This window comes from Lissotriton vulgaris, chromosome 1_1 (genome assembly GCF_964263255.1).
Source record: "Lissotriton vulgaris chromosome 1_1, aLisVul1.2, whole genome shotgun sequence".
Classification (NCBI taxonomy): Eukaryota; Metazoa; Chordata; class Amphibia; order Caudata; family Salamandridae; genus Lissotriton; species Lissotriton vulgaris.
Genome location: NC_141685.1, coordinates 199,149,871 through 199,173,646, shown reverse-complemented (window position 1 = coordinate 199,173,646; position 23,776 = coordinate 199,149,871).

Sequence of the window (23,776 nt, the reverse complement as noted above, 5' to 3'; positions counted from 1 at the left end):
AAGGGCTCTATCTGAGTTGCAGGTGTGACTAGCTGGTGGCATGAAAGGTTGTTTGAATTTCCATCACATGCTCCGTGTAAATTAATACCCTGACACAAAAGTATACCGCTTAGTGAATGTTTACAATTTTCACCACTAAGAAATACATTTTTGTCACTGTCACTATAGCAAGAATGAGTGTATGGTAATTTCCATTCGGATTTTACATATCCTTTACCCAATTGTTCATACTGGCCAGCAGGTATGTACTCAAGGCACTTTTTAAATCGGAAAGTTGTTAGTATTATCCATTCAATGACAGGACTCTCTGACATTGTCAATGGTAATCTCTCGAGTTTTTCGATGCTCAGGATTGTATAGTCTGCTCCTTTCTGTGCCAAACTGATCTGTTTATCAGTAAGGTTAAAACTGGAAAATAATGACGTTGTGTTGATTAAACGCCAAGGCACATAGCTTGAACGAAGATTTTGCAGCGTCCAGCATAATTCTATAATAGAACGTAATTGAGATTGGCCATGTTGTAACATTAGCAAATCTCTGTCTATCACATCAAAGGCAGAGGATACAATATTGTCCAACGAATATATTCTGGAAGACAGAGTCGTTAACCCATTGTCTACCACAGAAAGTGATTTCTCCAAATTAATACGATCAATTTCTCGTATTTTTTCAGCAGTTTCAATTTGCTTTACTTTCCAAGCCTCGTTGTAAGCAGCATAGATACTGGTCGCTATGAAACGCTTTTGACGCTGTTTGCGTGGTCCAAGAATGAAATCGCGCAAATCAGCACCATCTTTTAATAAAGACAAGTGTTGCTTAATTTCAGCCAGTGTGGACGTTGTTAGCCATTCAAGGCAGAGTTTCCCTACACTGTATGTTGTTATAATCCCTGGATGTTGTCTCTGGGAATATCTCGAGTCTAATCTGGTCATTTTTAACCCCTGTGTTTTATTCAGGAATCTATCTTGACAGCTATTTGTGTCTGTAGGCCAGATTAACCACTTTTTCCAATCAGGATGTGTTCTGTTGAAATGTAAAATTTGTGACACGTCTAATTCAATATCTGTGGTTGTATTCTCAGGTATTGGCTTAGGTATAGACGGTGTTTTAAGGTCTTTGATCTTAGCTAGGCCAAGACAAGATGTTTGGTGTATTGTGTCATTTAAAAATAACATTTGTTCTGGTATCATGCAGGTTCTAAATAGTGCTTCTATGCCTTGCACCTGCCAATCTTTTGTACCCCAAATTGTTTTCGTTTCAATATTATTTTTCCAATAATCAAAACCAAATGTCATCATTTTGTCATAATATGCTTCTGAATATATCAATTTAGAATTTGTCAGCATTGTTTTCATTCCTGTTTTATCTAACAGTTTGTAATAAAACGTTTCTGCATCACTGGTGTTAAACCCTGAGAAGTATTTGAATTTCTCAAAAAATGCTTTAGAACTGCTTTTAGGTGGTGTAGAACAATGTTCCCATTGATTATACATAAAAACATTTCTAGGCTGTGCAAATTTATGCAAGTAATGATCCCCATAGTGGGTGTAACAGAATAACTGCTCATAACTAGATGAACCTTGTAAATAATCATGATCTGTGAATCTAGCTGACATTACTAAATCAGACATCATGTCATTTATACTGTTAAAGTCCCAATCATCAGAGAATGTACTTGGTGTCACAAAGTCACTTAAGGAAACCTTTAGTTGATGAGGATATTTCAGGATTTCGACCGGACCATAGATCTCATAGTCTGTTTTCTCCCATACTACCCCACCAGGTATTGGAATTGCTGTGACATTTACTGTTGACAGTTCTCTTTTCTTCGCGTGGGATGATCTGTGTGGTTTCAGGACTAGGTTGATGTTCTGACTTGCTGTGTCCATTCAATTGTAATGAACTTCCCTAAAATTAAAACTAAAATTAGGCATAGTAGGAGTATGAATACCCCTGAGATAATCCAATGCTCAATCAACGGTGAATCCAGATATAGTTCTTTGATTTGTTGAAGGAGTCCTGTTGTATTTTCTTTAGAATACTTTTTTGTTTCTGGCATCACTTCGGGGTCATTTAAATCTTCAGAGAAGTTGTCGAAGTTGATGAAATAACCAGAGGCAGTTCTGTCAATTGATGGGATTGTTCTTTCAATCTGTCTCTCAGTAGCACTTTCTGATGCCACATCATTGTAGACTGGTGTTGTTTCTTGATGAACTGTTTCAATCTGTGTTTCAAGAGGCACGAGTTCCATGGCATTATTGCATAGTCCTTCATTGTGCACTGCAGGCTGATCGAATGTGATTAGTCTTTCAGTTTGAACCTCTTGGATTGTTGCAAGTTTGGGTATTCTGTTGTTTCTTGGGAGTCCACTGGGCCTACTGTTGATTATAGGCCACATGCTTGTGGTTTTACCAGATCGATAGACACGACTCTGTTCTCCTTTTTACCAGCAAGGGGCGGTAGCACAACTGATCTTGTTCCGGTGACTGCTAAGACAGGTACTGCTTTTCTGTAAGAAGGCCCAAATTCCTTCTTAACCACGATCTTTTCTCTGACTAGATCCCCAATCTTTGGAATCCAGACAGGCCTTGCTGGGGCTGTTGCGGGTGGTGCCTCGTCAGTGGTACTTGGCTGTTGCTTTAACTTTATGTTGCTTAATGATTTTCTTGTTTCATTCAGTTCCTGTAAAACAGCCAAACGATCTTTTACATCAAAGTGCGTTGTTTCTTCTTGTACCACTGACATCTGACTATCGAGGTCCTGAACTCGCATTCTAATTCCGAACAATAGTTCGTATGGGCTGAAACCTTTTAGAGAATTTCTTGGCATGTTGTTAAGACTAGTTTGGCCACTTATTAAATGTTTGACCCACCCAGCGCCTGAACCTAATACCTTCGCTGTTATAGATTGCTTTATGTCACGGTTTTTTCTTTCTATCACACTATTCCCTTCCGGGGTATGACGGACAAGAATACCGCAACCCAATTCCCATGCTAGCCATGGCCTCCTTATAAGCTCGAGAGCCGAAAGCAGGACCCTGGTCAGAATGGAACGTGGTAATTGCGTATATGCCGATATGGACTCGCAAATTTTTTATAACCGTTCTAGCGTCAGCCGAGTGCTGGGGGCCTCATTTTTTAAGTGCTTTTCGTCTTAACTATTAATAGGACGCAGGATGGGGTGTAGGCAGCGTTACGCTCTTTCTGACTGGTAGCCGGTAGCAAGGTTCTCTACTGCGATCCCTATTTCAGTTTTCACAGTTGTTTGCATATATTTGGTGTTCTACACTCATTCCCGGCCACCAGAATACTGATTGTAATTCAGTCAGTGATTCCTTGATCTCTCTGTGCCTTAGACCCAAACCCATGTGAGCGTCTGCTATTAAAAATATTCTCCTGTTCATGTTTGGAATTACTCTGTCCCCCACTCCAGGGATTCGAGCAAAAGGAACGGAGTTTGCATCGATTATGTATGCATATTTGAGTGGATAGTTTACGGGTAGTGCTGCACAGTCGCCTTTTACGGTCGTTTTTACTGCCAGCATGGTTTCCCCGTCTATGTACTTATCTGTACGCTTTTTTGTGGCACCAGAAGCCGGTTTAGTTGCTTCCGCGGTGGCTGTATTAGCCAATGAATTCCCTGCAACGTGAACGCCATCACGTTGAAGACTCTGTGCGTGAATCACGTGAGTCTTTTGTAGTTCTTTGTGTAAAAGAGCTACCTGTTCCCAAAGCAATTTATGCTTTATTGTGGCACCTGTGTCATCTTTGTAGTCGTTTTCGATCCAACTCTGCAGTTTATTGTTGTAAGAGTTGACGCAAAAATGAGAATCGCACACTATAAGTGTCGGGAATACACGTTCTGCATTTTCGAGCGCCATCTTTAAAGATCTGATTTCAGTTCTTTGAACCGAACAGTTTCTTACAGATTCAGTTTTTGTTACTTTCGGTCTGAATTTACCGCACAGCCAACGACCTTTAATGATCGCACACGCTGCATTGTAGGATTTTCTCTCTACGTTAAAATGCTGTACAAAGCTATCTGTATAGATTATACAGGCGTATTGTGGGAGAGGCAGGATTTCGATTGGCAGAGGATATTCTTCTTCATATTCTAAATCATTCAGTTCTTCAAATTGCGGGGCGAAATAGTATTTCACGTCTTCCGCTCCTAGAGAATCTATACACTGTATCCATTTTGGAACCAGTGACACTGTAGGCAGGTTTACTGGGCTGAATAGTGCCTCGAAGGCGGATTCCGCTGTAAGGATATTAATCCGTTTGCCGTGTGCTAGTTCTCGTTCATTTGCTAATGCGATTTGCACTGCTTTCACAGTTCTTTCTGTGTGACTGAATGCTTTTTCTGCTTGTGTATACAAGTGAGATTTAATTGAAATTGGTACCTTTTCTCCCTCATTAGAGGTCAGGTACGTGAATCCGCATCTTCCTGGGATGACTCGGATTACAAGATCGATCATGTTGTCACGTGTATCTAATTTAGTTTTTGCTAACATGTCTGTTTGCAGTGATCTCAAAATTTCTGTGTGTTTTTGAGTCCAATTGATTTGTTTAAAATCAGGTTTAATTAGTTCGTAGAGAGGTTTAACCCTCTCTGCGTAATTTAGTATGTAAGTTCTCCCGAAATTCAGAAAACCTAGAATGGATTGTAAATTCTTCAGCGTTTTTGGAGCTTGGAGTACAGCGCACTTCTCTAAGAAGTTGTCCGCTAGGCTTTTCCCTTCACTTGATAATTCGTACCCTAAGAACAGTACTGTCAGATGGGCAATTCGAGACTTTTTAAAGTTGAATTTGTAACCCTCTGCTGCGAACCCAAGTATAATGGTGTTCACTCTTTTCAAGTGAGTATCCAAGTCGTCGTCTGTGAGATAAATATCATCTACGTAAGACAATGCTTCATCATCATAGATTTGTAGTAACTCTGTTACCCTAGCTGAGAATAGTCCTGGGCTGTTCTTGAACCCCTGTGGGAGTCGACAGAATTTTTTCTGTGACCCAAATGCGGAGAAAGCGGTCAAATATCTGCTTTCTGGTGCAATGTTTTGACAAAAGAAACCATTAGAAATGTCTAATGCCGTTTTATATTTTTTCCTAACTATGTTATTCATTAGGGCTGCACTATGCGAGTTTTGTACTTCAAAGGTTTTGCAACATGTATTAAGGTGTCTGTAGTCCAAAACTAGACGATATGAATTGTCTGGCTTAGAGACAGGAAACAAAGGATTGTTCATTTGAGAGGTGCATGTTTCAATCACCCCCTGGTACTCAAGTTGATCTAAGATCTCCCTGACTTGTTTTTTAGCTTCTTGCTTTATGGGATACTGCCGTTGGGCAGTTGGTTCACTTTTTAGTTGGATTTTGTGAGGCGGTGAATCCTCATCCCATCCTACATGATTTTTATATAATGCAGGTGCCTGGGCCACTGCCCATTTCCTTGCATATGTGTATTTTTGTGAATCGGAATGTGATTCGAGAAGGCAGGCATAATCACTTCTTCGCCACGAGGGCACTCCCTGACAAACTCTGGGGGCCAATCTTTTTCAGCTAACAGAATATCATAGCCTTTTGAGAGCTTATCCCAAAATAGACCCTTAATTTTCCTAGTCTTATCACCCTCCATACGCAATGTTATTTCGTATATTTTATGGGGCTCGCTAAGTCTGGCGTCGGCAGTTTCAACCTGAATGAATTCATTCGTGTCCACTGTCTCCAGATGACTCATCAAGATCTTGCGCGCTATACTGATTTCTGCTGCACTGTCCAACATTGTCAATGCCCACTCCCCGTTCTTCAACTGTGTCCTCAGTATTCTCGGCATGGTTGATTACTCTAATACTGGCTACCTTCTTTTTCTGAAATTGAGATTTCTTATTTTGAGCAGGTTCCTTGTCTTTGGACTTGGTGTGCTCTCCTGGGTCTGACTGTCCTCTTCTTTCCGAATTCTGTGGAAAAGATCGAGAGGGACGTGTATCAATACTTTGATATCTATCAGGTTTTTTCAGATTATCCCTATTTCTAAGGTTATATCTTTTCTCAGAGGGCTCCCTCTGGGGAGACTGGCGTTCTCGAGTCGGAGTTCTTTCCCTCCGTCGAGGAGACCTTCCTCTGGACTGGAAAACCTTTTCCTTGGGCGTGGATTGTGTATTTCCATCCCAGCTCTTTTTAGGAGTGTTTGAATTATTTTTAATAAATAATTTTTCATGATTTTCGAGCAGTTGGGGCTTAACTGGTTTTCCACCCAAGCTGTCTCTACCTAATTCTTCATAGCATTTTTCTATGATTTTGGCAAGCTCAACAGGATCTTTTATATCTGTTTCCCTCAACTTCTGGCGGATCGCCACAGATGCTGCTTCTCCTTTAATGTTGGCTAATAATATAGCCGTGACCTGCTTGAAGTCTTTCAGTAATTTCATACCTAGATTTAAAGCGGGCTCTGGACCGAATTCATTTTGAATCTGTTTTAGCACTTCTGGTATTACCGCCATAGACGGAACACCGTGTGTTTTTGTGTAAATGGAAGCAAAGACTGTACCCCAAGTGTCGCAGTCCTCCACGTGTGATGCGATTCCCATAGGAAGGCAGATGGTCAAGATTCTGTGTTTCTCAATAGGGGTAGTATCAGGAAATACTGCCTCTATTTGAGTGATTTTCTGGGCTAACCAGAAAGGAATTTGTTCCCGTTTTACGGGTGTTTTACCAAGACATGACTGTATGTTCTGTGGTGTAATTTTATTTGTGTTCCCCTGATGAGGGGTCAGCTGTGGTGTATTAACAGCTGGCTGGACTGTTGCAGTCCGCATTACATATTGGACTAATTGCCTATGTATTTTTATTAATGTTTTTAGCTGTACTAACAGCTCTTCCTTAGACATTTTTACAATGTCAGGATGTGGTGTGTAGCTGGCTAGAACCGGCCACGTTGCTCCTGGTCTACCTAGTGGACCGAGCCTGGTTATGTGATCATTGTGTTTTAGGGCGCCATTAAACCAGAGCAGGTGCTCTTGAAATTTAAGTGGAATTTCAATCTCCTCGAAAGGAGCGTACTCTTCCGGAGGTTTCTCTATTTTGTAATAGTGAAACTCTTTTGTTATAGCGTTTACCGCTGGAAAGTTTATCCATGAATAGAATACCTCTGTCTGCCGATACTCGTGAGCCTCTATCACGAAAATTACTGTACCACCTTGAGGTGTCAGTCCGTTTACTATAAGTTTTGAAGTTATAGATTTTCTTAACTGTGCCGGGATGATTATTGCATCCGGGTCTGTGTCTAGGAGACTCGTGTCTTCCTCTATTAGTAGGGATGCCAGTCTAACTGCTTCCCTTTCTTCTTCACTGTCTGTCATTTTTTTGAAATGCAGGCTTTGCAGAGTAGGTCTCCAAGGAGACAAAGATTAGGTGCACAATATTTTGGAACACTGTATCCTTCAACGTTGAATAAACCAGAGCTTTACATAGGAATCTCTTCCTACTAAGGTCGGGCGGATTTTAACCTTTCACCCACTCCAGACGTCTATTGGAGTATTTACGGGAGAAAGGGGTGTGAAATATGCACGACTGAGTTACTCTACAAGTCTTGCGTTAGTTTATCGCCTTACCAAACGTTGGGCGCCATGTAGTGTAGTTCCTAGTTTCTCACTAGGCCCTGCGCATTGGAATAACATAAACAGTAGTATCGACGTGGAACTGCGGATATTCCAGGCCTCCACTGACTATGCTAAACTTAATTGGGTTGTGTTACCAACTAGCTCAGAGGTCACTGGAAACTTTCTTCTCTGCATAGGAAGTGATCAGCTTCCTTGGCACAGACAAGAAGGGATTCAGCTTTCCAACAACCGTGCAACATGACAACTTTGCTCCTCAGATCAAGAGTCAATCTCTAGGGTCGTGTGAAACAATAGACATGTATTTCACTCAGTCAGTCTAGTGCAGTTTACTTTCACGAGATGTAGAGAATAGAGAGACGGGCGTTTATCAATAAAGGGTTAACATTTATTGAACAGTCTTTCTTCTCGTACAAGAGAAATGTATTGCCACAATTGCAATAATTGTTATTATAAAAAGTACGTACAGTAAGATAAGTATTGCGAAATAGAACTGTAAAAGCATTGATATGGTTTCTTAGCCATACAATGGTTTAAAAGTAATAAAACATATATACAGTCATATATACATTAGGCTAACATACTCAACTGGTGCTTCTAACTAAGCCTACCCCAGTGTGCCTGACCTAAGCCTAACACGTGAAAGGGGAGTAAGTAAGTAGCTTTAAGTTAAGTTGGTTTTGCCAAGGTTTGTTTCAAGAATTCTCGTCTAAGGGTTTAGTCAACACCATACCTCTGAATAGAATGATGGAGGATTGGTATCTCCTTCAGGGGTCTCTCTCGATATCCCAGTCACCCGCGAGGGTAAACCGGAAGCGCCGGGACTGGATTTCTCTGCACGAGAAAGGCAGCGGCTTCTCTTCAGCGCGTCGAGGAAGGAGGGGGGACAGCGTCCGCGGGCAGCTGGAATCTGCTGGATGTCTTCGCAGGGGGACGGATGTTCAGCTCCTTAAGCGTACTGCACCATAGGTCGCGCTTTAGCGGCGATAATGGTATCAGCAGCTTCACCACCACAGGATAGCAGGCTGCAGCGACAGAGTGCTAGATTTACCAACACGGGGTCGTGCAGGCAGCTGGCTTCAGTAGCTCGTACAACAGGCATTGCTTAAGGCAACGTTGGTAATATTTATACCTGACAGGTGCCGGGTTTGACGCAAGTTTGCTGGACATAAGACGTCAATTAAAGATGTCACTAGGAAGTGATAGTTATCAGTTGCTCATTAGAGTTCTATTACTAATCAAAACATAGCAAGCGGGGATTTCCAGGTTTGCTGAGTTTTTATCTTGTTGAAGAACTCGGAGTGTTATCTAGGAATATCAGATAGTGACTACTGCTCTGTCATTGCACTAATTGGCCGCAAAGGAAGTGGCAGAGGGAACTATGCTGGAATGTGGCTCTGTTCGTGTGAGGCCAGAGATGACTTTTCAGAAAATCGCACTTGAACGGTTATGCCAATATAGGGAATAAATGGATTTATAGCCGAATAGGTGCATAAGGTCACAGTATCGATCAGGAACCTAGATAAACACGCAACACTGCCTTTGATGCTGAAGATTTATATTTAGAGTCTGCTAATTATGGTGATTTATTTTGCTTTCAACATTTTGGTAACCATTTTTTGCATAAAACAAGTTCCAGAAGGGGTACTGTAAATTACACACATTGGGAACATTTCCCAGCGCCAATGCAAGGCAGCTCCAGTACATTTTTGAAGAAGTACACTTACTTTACCGACTTTAATCAATCAACTCCTGAGTCCTTTTATTTTAAGATGACACAAAAGCCAATGTCCAAAGTTAGACTTACTGATACTAAATTATTGTATTCGAAGTCCTTTCTAGAAAAGTTAGCTGTAGAGGGCTACGAGCTATGGAAGGAAACAATTGACCTTAAATCGGTTTGGGGTTCTAAAAATTGGCAGGTACAAGGCACTGAGGCTTTGCACCGTGCATGTCTCATCCCAAATCACATGTTGTTTTTGAATTCTATTTCCCAGACAACGTGCTTTGGATTGGCTACTTCAAAAAAGTTGAATACCCCTGCTATTCCTGATTTGGAAGAATATTCCGGTTGGGATAGTTTCACAAAGTTTTCCATTCGAGAGTTGCAAACTTTATTACATAATGCATCCTTTAATGTGTCCTGTTTGGATCCAAAGGGTTGGCTGCTGTGGCACAGAAGCTCTGACTCTTGTCAGCGCCGCTTCATGGGTTTAACTGAAGGTTTTACACAAGTCAGGCCTGATCCACGTTTTGATCCTGACCACACTGTTACAACATACTCAGTTGGCAAATTATGTCAGAGTTGGTTACCACATTCTACATTAGCTGCTGTTAAATTACATCTATCTAGACTAACTGAGGATGTGGATCTAAATGATTTTAGAAAGGGCCCGGCTAGCGGTAGATCTAAACGTTGGATTTATGCTGTTTACAATGAAATCTGGAAGCTTTCACAAATTGAGGCTGCTAAGCGCCTGAGAGCTATTGATCAAGCTAATTTGGAGAAGGTGCTTGCAGTTGTCGATAACAGTATTAACATGCTTTCTTCCCGCATATACACGTTGAATAATATTGTTTCTTCAGTGGTTGATATTGTACATGATGAGGTGTCTGTTTTATACCATGGCCCGAATCAGTTACGTTCTGTAATGCAGTTTGCGTGGACTCTGCAGACTCTTAAGGCTGGCCGTGTGCCCTGGAATTACATGAACGTGACATCTCTCTTTGCCCCGTTTAATTTGACTGACAAACAGCGCATGCTTTCAATGCGTGGCGCATCATTTTCCATGTTACACATTGAGAGGTTGGAATCTTTACCGTTCTCTGTTGCTGAGGCCACTGATGCAACGTGGCTTATCCACGGATTAATTACATTACCATTCGCCTTGTACAAATTTACTAATTGTATGCGATATGTTGCAATAGGGCGATATGAACCGTTAGGTGGTGCCTTCCTCCATGAGTCATGGTCTCTTCCATTCACATATAGGTGCCTGAAAGACGGTAAAGAAGTAAATCTTAATGGGGAGGAATGCACTGAGCCCCCTGACCATTCATTAATATGCAGGCACATCCAGTTACATGGTTCCTGTAACCAGGAACGACCTAATTTAGCCTGTGTTTTAAAAGGGACTCCTGCAATTGTTCCCACGTTCACACTTCTGGCAAATGGTAGTTATTTGCTGTTGAATAACGAGGAGTGTTGTGGTTTAATTGTTGGTATCGCTTATGTGGTAACTGTATCGGAACATGTTGTATTTTTTCGAGTTTGTTTGGTGGCTTCCCTGTCTTGCTGGCTTTAGCTGCAGGCATTTTGGTGATATTTTGTTTCATTAAACATGGATGCCCATCCTGCGTTAGGAGCAGCAGAGCCCCTCCTGTCACTGTTGCACAACCGGATGCTTGATTACTATGGCACCCTGCCGCTTGCGACTTTGATTCAAGCAAGCCGGGCCGAAGACGGCTGTAATGCCAGAAACCGGTCCCCGGAAGCTTGTTTCCTTTCCAGTAAAGAATTGGCTTGGTAGTTTGGTCTGCCCTGTTCCCATGTTGCACTGGGCCAGGGACAGACTCATTTGCATGTAGCCAGGTTCTGAACTGGGATGGTGCAGTGAGCTAAAAAACAGTGATGGATCAAGCCCTGATCTGTTGACTGGGTAGGAGTGTTCTGCTTAATTCAGATACTCTGTCTATCACCACCCCCTTTTCTGAATCGTTTTGGCCACCACAAGCGTGGTAGGGTATGCTCAGATGTGAGTCCCTTGCTCACTGCACCATCAGGATTCAAGCAAGCCGGGCTGAAGACGGCTGTAATGCCAGAAACCGGTCCCCGGAAGCTTGTTTCCTTTCCAGTAAAGAATTGGCTTGGTAGTTTGGTCTGCCCTGTTCCCATGATGCACTGGGCCAGGGACAGACAAATTTGCATGTAGCCAGGTTCTGAACTGGGATGGTGCAGTGAGCTAAAAAACGGTGATGGATCAAGCCCTGATCTGTTGACTGGGTAGGAGTGTTCTGCTTAATTCAGATACTCTGTCCATCACCACCCCCTTTTCTGAATCGTTTTGGCCACCACAAGCGTGGTAGGGTATGCTCAGATGTGAGTCCCTTGCTCACTGCACCATCAGGATTCAAGCAAGCCAGGCCGAAGACGGCTGTAATGCCAGAAACCGGTCCCCGGAAGCTTGTTTCCTTTCCAGTAAAGAATTGGCTTGGTAGTTTGGTCTGCCCTGTTCCCATGATGCACTGGGCCAGGGACAGACTAATTTGCATGTAGCCAGGTTCTGAACTGGGATGGTGCAGTGAGCTAAAAAACGGTGATGGATCAAGCCCTGATCTGTTGACTGGGTAGGAGTGTTCTGCTTAATTCAGATACTCTGTCCATCACCACCCCCTTTTCTGAATCGTTTTGGCCACCACAAGCGTGGTAGGGTATGCTCAGATGTGAGTCCCTTGCTCACTGCACCATCAGGATTCAAGCAAGCCGGGCCGAAGACGGCTGTAATGCCAGAAACCGGTCCCCGGAAGCTTGTTTCCTTTCCAGTAAAGAATTGGCTTGGTAGTTTGGTCTGCCCTGTTCCCATGATGCACTGGGCCAGGGACAGACTAATTTGCATGTAGCCAGGTTCTGAACTGGGATGGTGCAGTGAGCTAAAAAATGGTGAAGGATCAAGCCCTGATCTGTTGACTGGGTAGGAGTGTTCTGCTTAATTCAGATACTCTGTGCATCACCACCCCCTTTTCTGAATCGTTTTGGCCACCACAAGCGTGGTAGGGTATGCTCAGATGTGAGTCCCTTGCTCACTGCACCATCAGGATTCAAGCAAGCCGGGCCGAAGACGGCTGTAATGCCAGAAACCGGTCCCCGGAAGCTTGTTTCCTTTCCAGTAAAGAATTGGCTTGGTAGTTTAGTCTGCCCTGTTCCCATGATGCACTGGGCCAGGGACAGACTAATTTGCATGTAGCCAGTTTCTGAACTGGGATGGTGCAGTGAGCTAAAAAACGGTGATGGATCAAGCCCTGATCTGTTGACTGGGTAGGAGTGTTCTGCTTAATTCAGATACTCTGTCCATCACCACCCCCTTTTCTGAATCGTTTTGGCCACCACAAGCGTGGTAGGGTATGCTCAGATGTGAGTCCCTTGCTCACTGCACCATCAGGATTCAAGCAAGCCAGGCCGAAGATGGCTGTAATGCCAGAAACCGGTCCCCGGAAGCTTGTTTCCTTTCCAGTAAAGAATTGGCTTGGTAGTTTGGTCTGCCCTGTTCCCATGATGCACTGGGCCAGGGACAGACTAATTTGCATGTAGCCAGGTTCTGAACTTTCTGAACTTCCCCAGGCCTTTTGTTGCTTTGAGAAACTTGCCCCCACCGGTTCCGACCCCCACTTTGGGCAGGATAATCGGCAGGAAAACCAAGTGAGGAAGGGAGGTGTGCCCACCTTTGCCAACCCCACCCCTCAGGTGGGAGAGGCGAGGTGAAGCACAACTCTCAGTCCCGCCATCTTGAAGATGGTGTGACCCAGCCAACCAGAGTTAGGCATATGCCCCCCTCCCACTGGAAGGTGGCATAATAGGGGGGGGCACCCATCCCAAGGAAGGCACCTATTGGTCCCAACCTTTACCTACCTGTAACACTCCTAAATTTAGTATTTACGGGCCACACTGAACCTTGCCTCCTCAGACAAGAACCAACCAAGAAGAAAAGAAGAAGGACAGAAGAGCCATACTAAAATTAAGAAGAGGAGGACGCCCACTGACTTGACCCCAGCCCTTCTGGCCTGTCCGCACCTCGAATCTGCTCCAGCGGAAATCTGGGGTGCCCTGCAATTAGCAACCTCAAGAACTCAGAGGACCTGCCCTGCCTTCCACAGAAAAGACTTTGTCTCCTGTGAGCATTGGATTTGCTCACCAACAGACTCAGACTCCAGCCAAAACTTTGAGTCTACACCACTCTGTACCCGTCGCCCGAGTTTGAGTGGCCCAACACCAAAAGGAGGTCTCCCCGGAAATCCTGACCTGAGATCTGGTGATCTCTGACCTGCCTCGAATCTCCAAGCAAAGACTGTAGCCTCTTTCTGGAGGATCCTCGTGACCAATGTTAGTAAGAAAACCAGATGCCTAAAGGCACCCCTGCACCCAAAGTCCCACGGCCTTGGGTGGCCCAACCCACAGTGTCCCAGCATCCCCAGGCATCCCAACTTACCTCTCCAACCAGTGGTCACCGCCAGAAGATCTTCGTCCCTGAGCCTGCAGTCTTTGTTGAAACCGGCGAATCGACATCGAAATCAACTAGGCACCCGATACCAAAGTAGCACCCTGCACTCAGCCTCCCCTGTGGGTGTACTTTGGGTGCTAAATTGGATCCCCCTTTGCCCTGGGCTAAACCCCAGGAGCTTTGCTCCCACAACCTTGTGGCCTGCTCGTGAGCAGCCACCAACCGCAGGTACCCATTCCCCCGTTGGTTAATATTGGGCCTCAGCACTCTGCACACGGCCGCCCTAGTGCCGCTGAGGGTGTTTTGAGAGTTCATCCTTGACCCTGGGGGAATCCTGGTTCTAAACCTAGAATACCGACTCCCACCACAAAGTACTTACCTGTTAACTGATAACTTCATTTTTCTCCATAGGAATACATTGACTGTTTTCCTTATAAAAATGTTCTGTTCTAAGTGCGGAGTTGGTGTTTGTACTGAATTGTAAGAAAACTGCAAAGAACTCCAATTTGCTTACTTTCCTTTTCTCTAGGAAATGTCCCAGTGTGATATCTAGAGGGATCACACTGAGTAGAAAAAGTAATCCGGAAAATAATCTGCAAAGTAATCCAACAGTAATTTCCACTGTATTGAAAGCATTTACAATCCTGTAACAAAGTCTGTTTTATTCAGCTTGCTTGTATTGTTCAACCTGCCTTGAAAAGCATCAAATACTACCTGTGCCAGGCTTGCTTGGTTCTAGGAAATAAATACAACTTAATAATGTTTTTATCCAAATCAAATTGGTCTGAGTTCAGCCTTTGAGTGTCTGACATAGTTTACTGATTTAGTGTGTACAAAAAATGCTTAACGCTACCCTCTGGTAAAGCCATACTGCTCACCCACACTACCACAAATAGAGAGTATGTTGCTGTCTACTTTTACCTCTGCCTACCTTTTCGGGTTCCACTGGACTCTGTGCACACTATTCCTCATTTTGGTATAGTATTTACAGCACCAGCTGCCTATCTATATATATTCACTGAAAAAAACAAAGGTTACAGGGCCGCAGGTGCGCAATGCTCATTGGGCACAAAGGGATTCAGCCCCCCTGTTGTGTGTCAGCCCGGGCTGAGACAGCTTCCCGGGCACACACACAGTACTTCTCATGTCTCATGCCCAACATTTTTAGTAGCCCCCTGCCCCGAAAGTTGGCTCTAGTTGGTCCTCTGCAGGGAAGTTATAGGTAGGCTCAGATTTCACTCGTACAAAACCAGTGAAAGTCAGCTGTTATAGTTACCTGAGCTAATTATAACTCACCGCCCCGCAATGCACTGCTTATTACCTCACATATTACATCACTCATGACATGGTCAGTGACATCGCGCATGACATCTCAAATGACATCATCCAAAGAACCACTCATACCCCCATAAAACCTCAGGTATGCCTACTCACACACCCACTCACATACCCATTGTTAGACCCGGGACCCTGGCCGGCCAAGACTCGCGTCGAGGTCAGTCAGGGATCGCCAGTTCTAAGTGTCAGGGCAAGGGAGTTACACGCCAAGATAACCCCTCACTCGCCCTCTAGGTAACGTGGCGCGAGCAGTCAAGGCTAAACTTGGAGGCGATGTAAGTTAAGTATTTGCGCACGCACCCCAGCAACAACACCCAAGGCCCACCACAAAGAAACACTCCACACAAGGTTATGTAAAAATAGCCTTTGTATTATAAAAATATACATCAGATAAAACACACATCTTATTACACGGTGCCAATAGGCACGGGCGGAATTTACAAGGGATATTTGTACAGGACAGGGCCACTTGGACCACTGTCAAGGGTATCAGCACTTTTAGAAATAATTACTGTAGCACAAAAATATAACAGTAGAGCATACAACCAGTAATCACTGGTAACAGGACCTCTCTAGCACCACCTGTACTAGGGAGAAAACACCCACCTACATGTCACAATACCTATAGGGGTGCAAGGATAAAACACATGATGTATCAACATTCAGAGGTGTAAAGGCACATGACGCATAATCAATACATTCAGAGGTGCAGAATCAATAACCATTACCCCATACTCACAAGTCACCACCTGTGACTGTCCCGGTGTCCCAATGTCAGGGCCTAAACGTGGCAGTTGTCCACTAAGTGCTGGACAACTGGAGCAGGGAAAGTTAGCACAGAGTTGGAGCCTCTCTGGGCTCAAGCAACCACCACTTGTGGCACTGGTGAGCCTCTCTTAGGCTCTCTCACCAGTAAGGGGGGGCTGCTGAGCCTCTCGGGGCTCCAGCACTGAACAGTTGCAGCCTCGCTGGGCTGTGGGGTCCCCCTCTCTGGGGACCCGGGGTAAAGACAAATGCCCCTCAAGAGCCTCGCAGGCTCACGGACGAAATGCCCCTCAGAGCCTCTCTGGGCTCTTAGTAAATGGGCTCGCGAGCCTCTCTGGCTCGCCAAACAATAACTGCGCTGGTCGTTGGAGCCTCTCTGGGCTCTTCACCACACAATGCCCCCGAGCCTCTCTGGGCTCTTAACATCTACCGGTGCGAGGTCGCGCTACAGAGAGGGGGCGGGGCGGACACCGGCAATGTGTCCCGACGCTCCCCCCCTCCCCTGCAGGCACCTGCACTCACCGGGTTTGCAGCGGCGGCGGGTCTCTCCCGCTGGTCCAGGCTCCTCTTCACCGGCGGTTTGGCAGAGGTCCGGGGCTCTCCTCTCACTCGGGAGCCTCGGTAGGACGTGCAGGCTGCTTCCTGCTTCTCCGCCTGGCCCCGTCACGCTGCAACTTGCCTGGCTTCCTGCCTCGGGTGTCCGCCAATGGCAGCGCGGCCCCGAGCAGGGAGGCGGGCACTTCCGGGTCGCAATTGGCAGCGGCCCGGCAACGTTTTCCGAGCACTCCGGGCTGCGGCGGTGAAACACGGGGCAATGCCGGGTGGGCACCGGCCTCCAATTAACTTAAGAAGCGAGGTGGCACTCGCAAATTCCAATAAAGGGGCACAGCCCAAAAAGGGCAATAACCATAGCCACAGGTGCGGCGAGGGCAGCCGCGAACCGGCGACAACACACAGGGCGGCCCCTGCTTTCCCCACGCAAAATGCGGGGCGGAGAAGCGCGATCGGCAACAATAAAGCGCTCTCAGCGCTGCAGGAGGAATCAAGCGCTTCCAGGCGTCTGGAAGCCCAGAAGTCCAGCAAAAGGTCCTTAGGGCAGGCAGGGGGGACAAGGCTGGGCCAGGGGCCAGCTCACTGGCCCTCCAGGCAGGGAGGCAGTCCAAGTGGCGGTTCCTCCTGGCCCCAGCAGCAGCAGCCCCCTCAAGTAGGATCAGGAAAGAACATTTTCTAAGGGGACACAGCCCCTTCTTATACTGTAAATTCCTTTGTTACAATGTGCAGGGTGGGGGGGGGGAAACCAGTCGCAGCTGGTTCTGGAGCACTCTTGATGGCCCAACCACCCATTCCTTTCACTGGGGAGGCTAGGGTCATTAGACACACCACAGGGGGGCGGAGCCAGCATTGTGTGGGGAAAACCCAGCCCATCCAGGACCCAGGTACACTCCTCCCACACATCACTCATGCTAATCTCCCACTCACCACCGGGCAGACCCATCCAGACTTCCTGGAGCCTGGCATGCCAGCCAGCTCCAGCCAATCACGCTCCAGCACCCTCACTGCACACATATCTCAATGTCCAGAAGTAGCACTTCCCAACTAGACACACACACGCCGCAGACACCATCTTGCAGCATTCGCTCTCACGAGTTCAGGCATACCAAACTCGAGCCCGCACTCCCCACGCATCAGGAACTACCAGGGATACACACATTCCCCATGCATTCCTATGGGAGGGCAGGCCAGCCATACTACACGCACGCACTTTCACTCTGGGACTCAGGGGAAAGTGCGCAGAGACCCAAAATTCACTAACACGGGGTCACAATTACGGCAAAAAGTCTAGGGGTGAACCTGCCCTGCGGGCCAAGTCCAACACAACCCCCTTCCAGCCAAAACGCAGGGGAGAACAATCACCACCGTGATGGACTTCCCTGCTTGGGGCGATAGAACACGGACGCAGGCCCGCCACTGCCGGGACACTCTCCTGTTCTATGCCACGGTGAACCCCTAGGGTTCCTTCTAAAGCTCCTGTAAGGACCAACTGGGCTACCCCACTGGTACTCCTCAGCTGTCCGCGGCCAGGACCAGGCCCTGGGCCACCCAGGTGCCACCGGTCCTTGCCAATTCGCAGAGCGGGGGGTCGTAACCCCTGGCACATAGTGTCCATTCTCCACTCTCCCTGTCTGCAAGACAGGACTAGACTGCCACTGGTTCTCCAGCCTTTGGTCTACAACCTCAGGCGGACCAGGAGTCTCAGGGAAGGCTCTCCTCCCCTTACCTCGTCTTCCAGGGTTCCTCCTCCTCCTGCGAGGGGTACCCTTACAACGCCACTCCAACCCAGGGTTTAACCCCTCAGGTTGCGCCGGGGTCAGAGGTGGGCTTTCCCACCCTCTGCACCCCCTTCCAGAGGTCTGCCCTCTCCCAACTGGAGAAGTTCCCCTGGAAGAACCGGTCAGGACACTGCTTACAGTCGTCCTACCCTTCAGGTCAGGCCGAACCTGCACCTGGCCTCCCAACCTCCGGTCTAAAACCTTTGGTGGAATAATTGCCTGGCACTCCAGGACTTCTGGGGACTCACACGCAATCCCCCTGAGGCTGACACATGACCCATGTGTCGTGTGACGGTCTGTCTGGCGCAGATCTCCCGCCTCCTGTCCACCTGACAGTGCGCAAGGATCCCCCAGACCAGAAGTGGCGCCACCCGGGTCCACCCAAGAAGATCTAGTCCCACTGGCTAGTCTCTGGTCCACTGGTGCATCCACTGGGAAACTCATCCCCCAATCACTCCTCGCTTCGGACTTCTGTGCCCTCCCAACTGGAGCGACACTGCCGGACACTGGAACCCCTGGAGCTCTGATTACGGACGCTCCAGGTTCCCTAGACACTAGGAGATCCTCCTCAAGTGTACTCACAGGACAGCCTAGGTCCCCAACCTGGTGTTCCCTCAAGAAACCACCCAAGTTCTGAGACAGGGCTTCGGGCCTCGGGGTGCTCTCAGCCACCCCCTGACTCCTGCTCCACTGAGCCAGGCAGTCAGCCCCTTCACCCTTCTCACTATACTGGGACCTAGCTGGGCTACACTGAGCCTCTTCCACCACGCTGGGCTGGAAGCTCCCTGTACCACTGCTGTTGGACTCACTCTCTAATGACTGTACAGCACCTCTGGCCCTCTCCCAGCGGTCTGCTTCCAGTGCAAGCTCCCATGGTTCAGACAATCCACACCCCATCAGGTGTTGCCGCAACCCTGGGGAACAACAACTGAGCAACTGCTCTCTGAGAAACATATCGAACAATATGTCCCAATCACATTTCGTGGGCTCCTGTACCCAATCACACAGGGCTTCACAACAGTCCTCCTCTAATTCCTCCCACGACTGGTGAGGCAGCTTCCTACTGCCCCTGAATTTCAACCTTTTCTCCTCCTCTGGAGAACCAGGAACCATACTCTGGGAACTGGGAGTGGGACTGTCAACATCAACACTCAAAAAGCTGCCACCACTGGACTCCACCCTCCCTGGGGGATCCAGAAAATTATGACTGCGGTCAGGGGATAACCTACACTCTAGGGCTATCTTCTCCCTGGCCAAGGCCCTCTCAGCCTCTGCAGTCCGCTCATTCACACCCAGCTGCGCCATCTTCCAGGCATACTCTAACCTGAGCTTCTCCATGGCCAGCTGGTGCTCCCTCTCTTCTCTCCTATCCACCCACTCCTCTGGGGACAGGGAAAGGGATGGGGTGCTACATCGGACGCGGGACCCAGCAAGGGACTCCCTATCTATGGGGTCCTCACTATCTGCTGGCGTCCCTGTGCTATCATTTTCTTCCTCCTCTTCTGAATCTTCAGGGCTCCCCACAGACCCACCACCCTCCTGGTGTGAGGCCCGGGCCCTTTCCTCACTGCGCTCAAGATCCCATTGATCCTCTTGCCATTTGACCATGCATCTCCTAAGTGCAAACCATCCTGACTGATCCGCCCCTATGCCTCTCTCTTCACAGAACTTTCTCAGCTCCCACACACCGTACGTGGCTAGATCATTGAAATCAAAAACAAGCTCCATTCTGGCAGACGTTCTGGTGAAAAGATTACACAGGGAACCTAGGGGTCTGAGCTAACACAGGAGTACACAATTCACAAAGGTTCAGCAAGTTCCCTCTCCCAGAGAACTCACACTCACTTGCCTAGTGCCACACACCATTCATTCACACACAACCCCCCCCTCGGACTGGTAAGGCAGTTTCTACCACCCCTGATACCTCAACCTGACCACACGTGACACAGGTACCAAACTCTGGGCGCGGGGCAGGGGAACAAATGTACTGGACACAATTACACAATGATACCTCAGGAGAAGAAAATCATGGAACTTCACCAGAACACAATAATCCCCAAAAATGTGGTCATCTAAAATGCAGAGCTTTGTAGTGGCCAGTTGCTACTGTGGTACAACGCAAACACAAATTCTTATCCTCACCGCTTGCCGCCAATGTTAGACCCGGGACCCTGGCCGGCCAAGACTCGCGTCGAGGTCAGTCAGGGATCGCCAGTTCTAAGTGTCAGGGCAAGGGAGTTACACGCCAAGATAACCCCTCACTCGCCCTCTAGGTAACGTGGCGCGAGCAGTCAAGGCTAAACTTGGAGGCGATGTAAGTTAAGTATTTGCGCACGCACCCCAGCAACAACACCCAAGGCCCACCACAAAGAAACACTCCACACAAGGTTATGTAAAAATAGCCTTTGTATTATAAAAATATACATCAGATAAAACACACATCTTATTACACGGTGCCAATAGGCACGGGCGGAATTTACAAGGGATATTTGTACAGGACAGGGCCACTTGGACCACTGTCAAGGGTATCAGCACTTTTAGATATAATTACTGTAGCACAAAAATATAACAGTAGAGCATACAACCAGTAATCACTGGTAACAGGACCTCTCTAGCACCACCTGTACTAGGGAGAAAACATCCACCTACATGTCACAATACCTATAGGGGTGCAAGGATAAAACACATGATGTATCAACATTCAGAGGTGTAAAGGCACATGACGCATAATCAATACATTCAGAGGTGCAGAATCAATAACCATTACCCCATACTCACAAGTCACCACCTGTGACTGTCCCGGTGTCCCAATGTCAGGGCCTAAACGTGGCAGTTGTCCACTAAGTGCTGGACAACTGGAGCAGGGAAAGTTAGCACAGAGTTGGAGCCTCTCTGGACTCAAGGAACCACCACTTGTGGCACTGGTGAGCCTCTCTTAGGCTCTCTCACCAGTAAGGGGGGGCTGCTGAGCCTCTCGGGGCTCCAGCACTGAACAGATGCAGCCTCGCTGGGCTGTGGGGTCCCCCTCTCTGGGGACCCGGGGTAAAGACAAATGCCCCTCAAGAGCCTCGCAGGCTCACGGACGAAATGCCCCTCAGAGCCTCTCTGGGCTCTTAGTAAATGGGCTCGCGAGCCTCTCTGGCTCGCCAAACAATAACTGCGCTGGTCGTTGGAGCCTCTCTGGGCTCTTCACCACACAATGCCCCCGAGCCTCTCTGGGCTCTTAACATCTACCGGCGCGAGGTCGCGCTACAGAGAGGGGGCGGGGCGGACACCGGCAATGTGTCCCGATGCTCCCCCCCTCCCCTGCAGGCACCTGCACTCACCGGGTTTGCAGCGGCGGCGGGTCTCTCCCGCTGGTCCAGGCTCCTCTTCACCGGCGGTTTGGCAGAGGTCCGGGGCTCTCCTCTCACTCGGGAGCCTCGGTAGGACGTGCAGGCTGCTTCCTGCTTCTCCGCCTGGCCCCGTCACGCTGCAACTTGCCTGGCTTCCTGCCTCGGGTGTCCGCCAATGGCAGCGCAGCCCCGAGCAGGGAGGCGGGCACTTCCGGGTCGCAATTGGCAGCGGCCCGGCAACGTTTTCCGAGCACTCCGGGCTGCGGCGGTGAAACACGGGGCAATGCCGGGTGGGCACCGGCCTCCAATTAACTTAAGAAGCGAGGTGGCACTCGCAAATTCCAATAAAGGGGCACAGCCCAAAAAGGGCAATAACCATAGCCACAGGTGCGGCGAGGGCAGCCGCGAACCGGCGACAACACACAGGGCGGCCCCTGCTTTCCCCACGCAAAATGCGGGGCGGAGAAGCGCGATCGGCAACAATAAAGCGCTCTCAGCGCTGCAGGAGGAATCAAGCGCTTCCAGGCGTCTGGAAGCCCAGAAGTCCAGCAAAAGGTCCTTAGGGCAGGCAGGGGGGACAAGGCTGGGCCAGGGGCCAGCTCACTGGCCCTCCAGGCAGGGAGGCAGTCCAAGTGGCGGTTCCTCCTGGCCCCAGCAGCAGCAGCCCCCTCAAGTAGGATCAGGAAAGAACATTTTCTAAGGGGACACAGCCCCTTCTTATACTGTAAATTCCTTTGTTACAATGTGCAGGGTGGGGGGGGGAAAACCAGTCGCAGCTGGTTCTGGAGCACTCTTGATGGCCCAACCACCCATTCCTTTCACTGGGGAGGCTAGGGTCATTAGACACACCACAGGGGGGCGGAGCCAGCATTGTGTGGGGAAAACCCAGCCCATCCAGGACCCAGGTACACTCCTCCCACACATCACTCATGCTAATCTCCCACTCACCACCGGGCAGACCCATCCAGACTTCCTGGAGCCTGGCATGCCAGCCAGCTCCAGCCAATCACGCTCCAGCACCCTCACTGCACACATATCTCAATGTCCAGAAGTAGCACTTCCCAACTAGACACACACACGCCGCAGACACCATCTTGCAGCATTCGCTCTCACGAGTTCAGGCATACCAAACTCGAGCCCGCACTCCCCACGCATCAGGAACTACCAGGGATACACACATTCCCCATGCATTCCTATGGGAGGGCAGGCCAGCCATACTACACGCACGCACTTTCACTCTGGGACTCAGGGGAAAGTGCGCAGAGACCCAAAATTCACTAACACGGGGTCACAATTACGGCAAAAAGTCTAGGGGTGAACCTGCCCTGCGGGCCAAGTCCAACACCCATTCACAAACCAATACCAGGACTCACACATCTACTCACTCCTCCATAGAGCTACTCACTCACACCCACTCTCACTCGTACAGCCACTTCTACAACCATTTACTCACCCATAAAGCAACTCATACACTCTGTCACTCACCCATACAGCCACACACTCACACCTACTCACACACCCACTTATTCAACTACAGTTACTCACTCACCCATACAGCCTCTCAGCACAGCCACTCACTCACCCATACAAACACTCACCTATTCACACATCCATACAGGCACTCACAAAGACGCTCACTCACCCATACAACCATTCAAAGCCACTCACACGCCAACTCACTTAACCAAACACCCACTCATACCCATACAGCCACTTACACACAAGTCACTCACTCATACAGCCATTTAGACACCCACTAACCCATACAGTAACAACACACCCACTTACCCACCCTGGGTAGGGCCGGCCCCAGGGAGGTGGCAGTACCCGAGCCGAGAACTTGCCTTTGGCCTCGGGAAGGGGTAGCATTTGGGACCATGCAGGTTCCTAGATGCTCCCCAATAAAATTATTTAGCACAGGGGAGGTGGTAGTCCCTTGGGCACGGGGTCCTCACGGCCCACCTGATTATTTTTACAGTACGGCAGAGGTCCTAGGCCCCCCATTTATCATTAATAAGCTCTGGGGAGGTGGTGATCCCCGGGGAATAATAAGACCCAGTAGGGGGCCTGTGTGCTCCCCTCCTTGATTTCATAATTGCCCCCCAGGACCTGGCCCACCCAGGGGCTGCTAATTAACAAAGCGTGGGAGCCTGCTGTTTGTTTTTGTAATGTAAA